Source organism: Thermobia domestica, chromosome 4 (genome assembly GCF_964235325.1).
Source record: "Thermobia domestica chromosome 4, izTheDome1.hap1.1, whole genome shotgun sequence".
Lineage (NCBI taxonomy): Eukaryota > Metazoa > Arthropoda > Insecta > Zygentoma > Lepismatidae > Thermobia > Thermobia domestica.
In genome coordinates, this window is record NC_137457.1 from 213,684,280 (window position 1) to 213,696,304 (window position 12,025).

Sequence of the window (12,025 nt, forward strand, 5' to 3'; positions counted from 1 at the left end):
TCTGCAGTGGGTCAAATACGACGGAAAACCAGTCCCTTGATAATTCGCGTCGGTGGATACCTCCACGAATCATGTCTCACGAGATCTCAGTTGGTAATTTAGGTTCAAAAGCTATATACTGGATGATCAATATACGTAAAGTTAAAAACTTGGGAAGGTTAAAATTTAAAAATCTTGAATAGAGGAATAGGTAAGGAAGAGAGAGAGAGAGAGAGATAGAGAAAACCGGCGACAAAGGAATAAGCTAGAACACTACAACTACAAAGATAAGTGGTCGAATTTTCCACATACAACATTCCATAGCCAAATATACTCTCATATGCCGAAAATTAGTGGGCCTACTAAATACCTAGCCTAAAATAAAGTATCTATAACGCAACAGCAAGTCTGTGCCCTCAAGGGAATTTTCCCAAAGGGAAAAACTTTACGGAAATCCCTCTCCTCGCTGTAATCCGACTGTGACCTTGGAGATTCCTATACTACCGGGAATCAACGTGGTTTCTTAATTTAGAATTTCTAAAATAAAAAATGTCCGACCTTTCAGAAGCTGAGAAGAGTTTCGAGGAAAGTATGGAAAACTAGATTTAAGTCAATGAAAAAGAAGTAATCCTAATTGGGTATTCGCAAAAAAATAAATTAATTAAATTTTGTACTGGCGTGTTAGTAGAGCCAAAACATCGCCAGTCGTTACAGTACGCAAGAATGCGAACCTTGAGGCGTCAACTAATTTCGAAATACTGAGTCTACTAGAAGTGTAAGAAATGAAAATTCATAGACGTTGTGGATTTTCTGACGATATGGCAAGGTACTACGAAAGTTTACTGTAATTAATTTATAAGATTATTTGACCCTATGCACTCCATCAACTCTACGAACAGTAGTAATTTAGCCAGAAATGGATTACGAAAAATTAATTTGCCGAATATTATCGTTAATGCAAGCCATTTGCATATATTTAGACTGTGTAGATAACCGGTATGTTCTGTAATTACTTAAAAATATCACATTCGTTTGGCACCTGAATGCCATTCACGCACTATTACAACGAAAATTGATAGGCTACGAAATGTAAATATAGCCTGTCGATTACCTAAAACACACTTCCTCGTATGACATTCTGATGTAAGGGTCAGTACTCGAACCATTTATTATTATACATAAACATTCAATATATTAACGCGTGGCTAAGAAATACACTGCGCGAATATACGCATGGGTGTCTTATTATATATTTACCCTTACTACAATATATATATATATATCATTACTATTATCATTTCTTATTTATACGTTTCTTTATTATTTTTTGCGACGTTGACTTATTTTTAAAACACCCTATATCTTATAGTTATGCCCAAGACTATACAGAAGTTTCATTATATATTTGAAAACCTATCACTATAAAAAATATCGCGTACTAACCAGTACATAAGAAGGCACACGAACCAAAACTCTCGTGCCACAAAACACATACTATATTTCACTTCGCAGTTTAAAAATTGCATATGTATGCACAGAAAAGCAAAATTATCAACGATAATTTTATTTAAAATTGTTTATATTCTGGTAACAACAATGAGGTTTATTCTCTTCAGCAACGAATAGGAATGAAATTGACATGGCAATCTAGCAGCAGGAAATTAGCATTATATAGCCTAACTTCTGCTTAAGAAAATACGCAAGGTATAATTTTGTTAATATTTCGATTACTGGACTATGTAGAACATTCTGGTTTTCAGGAATGTTCATTTTTGAATCGATTCATCTAAATATCTAGTTATATAGGCCAGAAATAGTCTCTACTCACAATTAATTGGGGGAAGGGTCATTTTCAAGTTGACTAAATCATTACGGTAGGTAGCATCAAAACACTAGTTCTCAAACGTGCCGGAGATGGCGTCAGTAGCATCTAAACAACCTGTGCACGACTGAATATACCCTTGTACCGCAAATCACGATACGGAATTACTATTAATTTTCGTTGTGAATTTAGACATTTATTATGATCAACCGGATATGAACAATTAAATAACAAACGATATAATGTCCATACTTAAATATACCACACTTTTTACACATGCGCTACTTCTACTATTAAAATACTACGTTGCATACACATACATGCTACATTTTACATAAACTAAGGAAACAAATACTATTACATATCACTACGCATTCTAACCAATATTTCTATTCAACTCACTTATATTTTAAACAATGTCCAGTTTTACCATTTTAAATCGGCTCTATGAACTATGGAAGATGGGATCGGGATGAGAACCCAGTGGCTCTTCTTCACATTAAATCATGGTTCTTTAATTTTTTCTTTTAAAAGTATTTCTAATTCCCCGGGAGGGACAGATTGAAAATATTAATTGAAGAGGCACCTTTCCTGAGGGGGAAAGAATCCCTTGGGCTTCTGTTCAACCCATTTCTGCTGGAGGTTGTACTCAAGACAGGAGTAAATGAGAACCCCTTTTTACGCTTACTCTGACATCATAAACATCATCCTAACTACAATGAAATCTAAACATAGCGCCATGTTAGTAATTAAAATGATCACACTTATTACGTACACGAATAAGTCTATATAGGGGCAGACCTCACGTAAACCCTAACAGGACCCGTAACCCTAACATAAAGAGGAATATTTTTCAGGATAAAGGACTTTAGGACAATAGGTATAGGGCTATACATAGATAGTAGGAACACTACCAACAATAAACCAATGTATGCTCCATGGAGAAGAAAAGGGAATTTCTCTGCTAAATCGGTCCTTACTTCAATCGAACGTGTACTAAATTCGAATGAAGTGTTCATTTTGGGGCATAAGGTACTGCTTCGGTTTCACATAGCCGACAGCATGCATGAACAGAAAACAAGTAATAATACGAATGCTGTTAAAAATATTCAAAGCAGCGAGGCTATTTGGAAAAGCGTTTAATACGACATTGAAAGATTATTTATTGCCTTCTCCTGGCCATACTATGGAGCCAAATATAGCTCCACAGTAGTAAAAGTGAATTGTATAACCTAAAAATAAAAGACTGTGATAAATTGATTCTTAAAGCACAAGTTCTCTGCGAGATGGCAGAAGTAAACATTCAAAGTAAGGTAGGCTGAGACTTTAGAGATGTTGATGCTTTCCAATCATATTTGAAAGAGGAATGTCAAATCCTAATTTATGAGGAACAAGAAAAGAATAACCGGGAATATGAAGTACGTTGCCCGGGAGAACCGGCAGAAAATAAGGTCTTTATTCACTATCAAAGAGGTGACACTTAGGTTTGAAAGTATTGTTATTACTGTTTTGAAGGTTATGATGATAGATACCGTAAACATAAGTATGAAACTCAGTGTACTTTTTGCGAACATACGAATGTGATTATACTGCTAACAAAATTATCTATATGTGATAATGTAAAAGTCTGCATCAATTGTGGTGTCATGTTTGATAACAGGCATCGAAAATCTGACCATGTGTTTGGTGAACATTTCTGTTCGACGTGTCGTGCACTTGTTGATATAAACCACACATGCTTTGTACCGAATATTCATACCAATAGGTTTAGGTACATAACGTATGATGGAGAGACAGTGTTGAAGGCACCGCATGAGCGCGGTGAAAGGAACACGAAGTTGTACTGGTCTGTTTTCGCCCTGCATAAGGAAAGGCATTGACGAGCCTTGTCAAACGTGTGATGAAAATATTGGAAATCGTTGGTTTTTTAAGACAGTGATAGTGTTTTTAACCACGTGTTAGTAGAGCTTCCTGTCTTTCAGAAGATTGTAACGCTCGCCATAATAGTGGTCGCCAAGATGGCCTCTTTTTCCTTAGAACTAATACAAGAGCAGCATATAATTCCTAGTGTTCTTATCGAGTGTCAAAAGATTTTTAATATTAGCATAGGTTATCATATCTTCTTCCGTGAATCTTTTCTTTTCCTTGCAGTAAAGTTGTCTAAGCTCCCGAAAATTTTAGGCCTTAGTCAAGATTTCCCATATTTGTTTAATACAGAAGAAAATAAAAATTATTTTGGTCCCTATCCTCCACTTGGGTTCTAGGACCCTAAGATGGGAAGTATGAAAGAAAGACAACAACTGGAAGCCTGGTACCAAGAAATTGAGGTAAGTGACGAGGAGTTTAACCTGCAGAAAAAATGCTGCCTTATTGCGAAAATGACGTTACAATTCTAACAGAAGCTGACATCAAACTTAGTGATATTGTCGAAGAGAAAACAGAGGGTTTGCAATGCTTTATCACCTCATCCACCGTTGCAAGTCTTCCCATGCGGACATATCGTACCTTGCACTTCTGAACAATACTATTCCCGTAATTTCCGCGTTGGGTTTCCATCATAAGACCAAGTATAGTACTAAAGCTCTGCAATGGCTTATGTATATGGAAGACCAATTAGGGATAGAAATCCAGCATGCTAGGAGAGGTGGGGAAAAGTATATTGGTAAGTACAGGTCGATGGATGGCACGAATGACTCAACGCTGCCTTCAACTATTATGGGTGATATTTCCGTGCCTGTAGGTTTAGTTTCCCTTTTAACTTTGTTTTAACTGTGACATCATTCTTCACGACGCTCAAGATTCGTACAATACGATGGAGAAACGATATGAGCAAACCATGCTGCGCCGTAGGTATCTGAAAAGTATACGTGTAAACTTATATGAAATATGGGCATGTTCTTGGGACAATAAGGTAAAGACGGATAAAGTACAACGGTTTATTCAAGAACGTTGTATTAATGTGCCCGATTTTCTTATTCCTAGAAATTGTTACAGCGGTAGCCGAACGAAGGTCTTTCGTTCCTATGTCAATTGTACGAGTGATGAACGAATCCCTTATGCCGATGTAACGAGTCTTTATCCATAGGTGATGCCACGTAAACCTATGCCGGTTAAATCATCTAAGATACATACGGGGCCGGGCTTTCTAGATGTGGGATTTTTTCACGGTGTAATAAAATGAACTATATTGTCTCCAAAAGACCTCTATTTTCTGAACTTGCCATACGCAGCGGGAGGCCGATGACTTTTCAATCATTTCCGCACATAGAAAAAAGGCTAACGATTTTACTCATAGTGATGCTGAGTGTAACATTTTGTACTCCCGACTTACACCTTGCTCTTCAAAAATGTTACAAGATAATCGATATACATGAAAAATGGGAATTTGAACTCTTGGGTCTTGAAGAGGGAAATCCAGGTGGTCTATTCTGGACGCATTTGAATTCCTTCCTTCAAATAAATCCGGAAACCTCTGATTTTCCCGCTTATTGGAATACGGCAGGAGACAAACAGAAATATATCGAAGAATATTATGTCCATGAAAGCATACGGTTGAATTATGATAACATTAGGATGAACCCAGGATTGAGGCAATGTGCGATGGAGTAATGGTTAGTGATGAGGTAACGTTTCTTAGGTATTTAACCATGGTAAGGTATGAAATTCAAAGTGTGGTACCAATTGTGATGACCATGTGATTATCACTTACGGTGACATTGAAACTAAAAAAGTACCGTTAGAGTTTTCCAATGTAATACTAGCCGCGTTTGTAACTTATTGGGTTAGATTTAGACTGTAAGAACTACTGACGACTGTAGGATCAGACAGAGGAATCTACTGTGACACTGACATTATCATGTTCCTACAGAAAAAAAGATTAGGAACTTTGTTACCGCTCGGAAACCATTTGGATGATCTAGCAAATGAAATACCAGAAAGTTGTGAGTTTACAACCTTTACCGGTTTAGGCGCCAAAAATTATTGTTTTGAAATTAGCAAATGCTCAAGGGGATGTTCGGCATATTTTCAAAATTAGGGGGATAACCTCTGAGAAAATTAACTTTGAGAGTTTCTATAAATTAGTGTCTGGACAATTAGAGTCCACAGTAATGAAGAATCAAAATACAATCCTGCGCAGACCAAGATTCCGTATCTTCAGCTGTAGAGAGACAAAGACACACCGTGAGGTCAAGAAAAAACGTAAACATATGGATGAACATGACTTGAATGACGACGCACTTATACGAAACGTGCAATTGTACCTTACGGTTATAGGCCCAGGAACGAGTGAGTTTCACTGGTATGAGTGTCTCTTCTTTCCTTTTGAGAAATCGCTACCCATAGAAACTCGAAAAAACAAGCGTAGACTGTGAACTCCTAAAAATTTATTTATTTTTAATTTATTCCTAATTTATTCTTAATTTGTTTCTTATTTTGTTTTTAATCATTTCGTTTGCTGTGGAATTTGTGTTGTCGTATGCATACCATACTCATTGTTAAACTACTCATCTCAAGCTTTAATACTCCCATAACCTAGTGATTTTTAAAAACCGTTTCGTTTTCTTCGAATTTTTGGTTGGATCACTTCCTATGTAAGCTAGGTATTAATTATTTATTGGATCAATTTCTGTGAAAACTACTTCTTTCATGAAATGAGAACTAAAATGAAAACATGCACTTGATATTAGTTAAAATGCAAGTTATAGTATTTAAAAATCCTTGTGATAAATTACAAATACAATATTTAGCAAGGCAAATTATGCCTTGGTATAGTAATTAAACCGTGAGTGTGTTAGAAAAATTAACACATAAGCCTCACTCTCATTTAATATTTGACCTGACAGAAGACTAACGATGCATTGCGAATACGTACCAATATTTTTCCGAATAAAATTATCTATGATTACGATAACGTAAAAGACATCCACATACAATGTTTTGTTTAGTCTACATCTAGATGTTCAAAGTGAAACAACACTGCAGCACGCTCCGTACTCTGTGCAAATCCAAGGATTCCAAACGAAAAAAACGTTTGAAAATGCTTCAGGGTATTTAATAAGAACAAATTTTCAAGTAGCTAAAAACACAATAAAAGTGAACATCCCATTCAATTCTCGTCAGAAGCAACGTTTACGTAGACATGAAAAGATCTTACGTGCTCTATCTCAGCAGCGTACGACATTGAAGAAAAAGCAGAAGTTGTTACTACAAAAAGGTGGTGCGCTCCTACCGTTAATCTTAGGAAGAATTCTTGCAGCAGTAGGAAGTAGTATTTTTAGACCTTAAGCATGTCAGAATGACGTAAAATGATTTTAGTTCCTGAAAATGCGGTACATGAAATTTAGACCAACCTAAAATCCAAAGATTCACATCAATCACGTTTAGATGAAGAAATCAATAACATTTTAAAACGACGGGATCTTACTGTACAACATAACGAGAAATTATATTAACTAGCTTTGCATTGTTATTTACAGCATACTTCGTCTTCACATAAACATGTTGCATTAAATGTCATTCAAGAAGAAGAAGAAGAAGAAAAATCGTCATGATCAGCTTTCAAACTTAATAACAATACCTCTATTTTACCATTTATATCAGACATTTTATAATCAGTTCCGAAAACATTTAGTAGGAAAACGCTTTATTATTAAAACAATTGACTAGTTCTGATAAAATTCATTGGGATATGTCTGGTATAGTACGTATTCGTGGAAAAACAATACCAGGTTCAAATATTATAGATGTAGTAAATAATGTTGTTCGTAGAAGAAAATATTCATGAATTTAAAAATTTATTAGATGACCTTAATGTTGCTAAAGAATTTATTGGTACACCTATTAGGACCCCAGAATCAAAAGTGTATAGTAGTTGTTGTTGTTGTGGTAGCAGACGACGCACTCGTAAAATAAAATGTCCTCGTCCTGCAGTAGTAGCTAATTTACTTAACATTGGAAAGAGTATAGTATGTAAAAATGACAAAATTATCAAAAATATATTATGATTATTCAAACCCTGATTCTTTATCAAGTATACAAACATTGCAATGTAAAACAAATTTATCTAAAAAGAAAATTAAGAAATGGTTAGTTTCTCAAGATGCTTATACATTACATGCACCAGATCGTAAAGTTTTGATCATAAAAGGTAATGTGTTAGTGCACCAAATTAAACACTACAAATAGATTGAACAAATATGCAAAATATTGTAAAGTATAATAATAATTATAAATATATATTATGTTGTATCGATATTTTTCACGATATTCATATTGTGGTTTCTTAAAAACAAAGAGTGTTAGTAAGTATAAACATATATTAATAAAAAGATATTTACCTAAATAGTCAAAAGATATATTTATTGTTCATATATGTATTTAATCAGATACTGTCATTTATAAATTAAAAGATTAGTAGAGCAAAGGAATTAGAGGAATATTTTATGCACAAGAATTAAAAAAGTAATTATAAATTCATAGAAAACCTATCTAATCGAAAGATATTGAAATGTAAAATAGGTGGATGTATGTAAAATGGTTGGGATATCCATGAATTATGGATTCATGGATTATATCAGATTCTGTTCAATCTGCAAAATGAATTCGAACTTTCCACACGACTTTTACGTTACTCTTCCTTCAAATGCAAGTAGCAAACTTTTTGATAATATTGCAGGTTCGAGTTAAATTAGCACAACCTATTGATTTAAGTGATGGGGAATGGGGTGTTGCATCAACGCAAATTAATATTCCGTGGAGTTTTTATAATGTTGGTAAAAATTAAGAAATTATAATAACTATTGCTATCAATAAGGAAGTTCAAAGTCATCATATTCAAATAACAAAGGAATATTATTCATCGATTGAATCCATTCTACAGTTGATTCCTGAAAATGTTCGTATGTTCCATTATTTACAAAATAAAAATCAAATTGTTAATAAACATTCTTTAAAATTAGATCAATGTATGATTGGTATTACACCAGGATTACAACATATTTTTTATTTATTAATGAAAATACATTTGAAATTAAAACGTTGTATACACAAAAGTTAGAAATGTGAATTTAATATTAACACGTGGAAAATTTGCATTTTATTTAGATTATATATTCGCAATACAATTAATGTGTGCGATGATATTGTAAAACAACAACAAAATAAAGAACCATTAGTTCGGAAACTTAGTGTATATAATGTACAACACGGACATGTAAATTCTTTTGTGTTTCACACCCCGTATTATTTTCAACTTGAAAACAAATATTTTGATACGATGGAAGTAAATTTAAAAGATGAAAATGGGTTAAAATTACCATTTCGTTTTGGAACTTCAAACCTGACACTTCATTTTAAACGAAAATGATTTTTGAAAGTATTGATGATTGTTTTATATTACATAAGTTGGAAACACTAGTGCACATGTGTATCCTACAAATACACATCCTGGAAATACAAATACACACAGTCTACCACATTTTATTCATCAATAAAAAACAATGTTCGTTTATCAGAATCCAATTGGCATGTTGGATTAAGTGAAGTACATATTCCATTAACTTGTTAAAATGTTAACGAAGGTGAAAATGTTAAATGGTACAAATTTAAAAATGCAGTTTGGATGAAAATTAAAACTATTGTTGGATATTATCCATCCGTTCACCATTTACTAGAAGAATTAAAGGCAATATCAAGTTTCATAAAATTTAGTTTTACAAACATTGTACATATTGAATGTGATGAACGTGTAGAATCAATTACATTGTCACCTACATTAGCTTTACAATTAGGTTTTGTGTGAAAAATTAGATCTTGTTAAGGAATGTCATGGATTGAAACAACCATACGTAGATATCAGATATCCACTCAAATTTTTATTTATACAGATGTTATACAATACCAATTTTAGGTGATACAAAAGCACCATTATTACTTATAGGTACAATCTCTGATATTAAATATGGAAAAGTTCAAACAATTACCTTTGAAGACATTCACTATACGCCACATGCAAAATTTTGTTTTAACACAATCGAAATACTATTAAAAGATCATGCAGGGCAAAATTTTCCATTTCATTCTGGAACACTGACCGTAGCACTATATTTTAAACGTTCTCCTGTATCTGCCAAATAATAAAGGTGAGAACAAGAAGTGTTAATTCTCATCGTGGACGTGGAATACCATATATTTCAGGACCTGTATATCAGAGGGAACATGGAATAGGTAGTTTCTTTAAAGGTTTATTCCGTTTTGCACTACTATTTCTTAAATAAGATGTGACAAGTGTAAAGCGTCAGGCATTACAAACGGATATACAAGTTGTGTGTGATGTATTTAGAAAATCTCCATTTAAAGAATATGTTCGCGCACGTATAAAAGAAACTGGTGATACAAGACAAAAGCCATTAATAAAGTCGGACAGTTGCTAACTGGTAGCGGCAAGAGACAGTCACAAAAAGGAAGGCTGCTGCAATTGTAAAGTTTGGACCACCAAGAAAAAGTAAACATATAAATGATGTCTTTTCACAATAGCGCTCATAATTGAAATAGTTCTGAAGGTTGTACCAATAAATTTGATCTCTTTTCTATACCAATAACACAAACAACTATAGAAGCAACTACAAATGCTGAATATCGTCTTATTTCTACATTAACCTGAGAAGGACCTATTGAGTTTTTTATTCCTGGAGAAACAGGGGAATTTATTCATCCAGCATATTTATATCTTTATGTACGTTCTGCAATTACAAAAGATGATGGTATAACTTTAACAGAATATGATATTGTTGCACCAGTGAGTAATTTCCTACATTCATTATTTAGTCAAATTGATATTTCGTTAAGTGGTAAAAAATTATTAGCTCTTCATCAGGATCTTATCCTTATCGTGCATACATTCAAATATTATTAAATTACTTTTATGATGCTTCTAAAACGCATTTAGCATGTGTCATGTGGCATAAAGATACTGCAAAACATTTTAATAAATTAGATAATACAAATGCTGGTTTTCAGAAACGTGCTAATAAGGTGAAAAATAGTAAATCTTTTGAAATGTACGGAAGTCTTCATTCTGATATTGTAAGTTTAGAACGTATGCTTCCCAATAACATAAGTTTGCGTGTACAATTACACCATAGTAGAAATAATTTTTGCTTACTGTCTCCTGAAAAACAAATTATAAAGTTGCACTTGAGGTAGTTATTGTTCATGTACGTCGCATTAATGTAACTGTAGATTATGCAATGCAATTAAATACAGGAATGGTTTCGGAAACGGTCAAGTTAACTCTGACAAGAGTGGAGACAAGATCTTATACTATACCTGCACAAGAAAAGTCTTACAACCTTCACAATCCCTTCTTGGGTAGTTCCTAAAGGCCTGGTTATTGGTTTCATCTCCAACCCAGCCTTCAATGGGAAATCACAACTTAATCGCTATGAATTTCGAAACTTTTACGTTAAAAAACTGCAATTACAAATCATTTCCTCCCAACCGCCTCACCCCTGATTTTAATAACGATTTATACCTTCCAAGTTACAATATTTTGATTTCAAGTACTAGTATATATTTTCAAAATTATTCACGTACTGTTACTCTTAATTAATATCCAAACGGACATGCTCTGCATGCTTTTATTCTATCTCCAACCAAGAGCGCCGATTTCTCTGTAAATTTGGGGACCATTTCAGATGCAGAAGGCATATATGAGGATTTTAAGACAAACTGCATTCAAATTATTCCAAATATTGTATATTCTTAAATACAGTAAGGGGGTACACATGAGCTTTGGGGGGCCCGAGCACTCTCGGCCCCCATGATCGGCGCCCATGTCTCCAACAGGAATTTCAGATGTCAATAGATGAGATGTAGTACGTGATTCCCCTGTAAATTTAAGAGTATCATTTTCTGAAACTTTAACTGAAACTGTGACATGTATTGTGTATGCACAATTTGATTTCTTAGCACAAGTAGACAAAGATAGGAATATTTATACTGATAACACATAATATATTCAGTTGAGTACGATGAGTACTCTTCTGTACTCTTTTCTGATGTACTCTTCTCTGATGTACTCTACTCTGGTGTACCGTTGTACTTTCTCTGTTTTTCACGATAATGACGGAGTTTGTTTTAAAGTTGCTAGCCATTGTAAATCCTGACGTTTCCTTTCTCCAAAACTGGGTTTTTGAACCACCATTTCCTTTAAATAAGTAATCT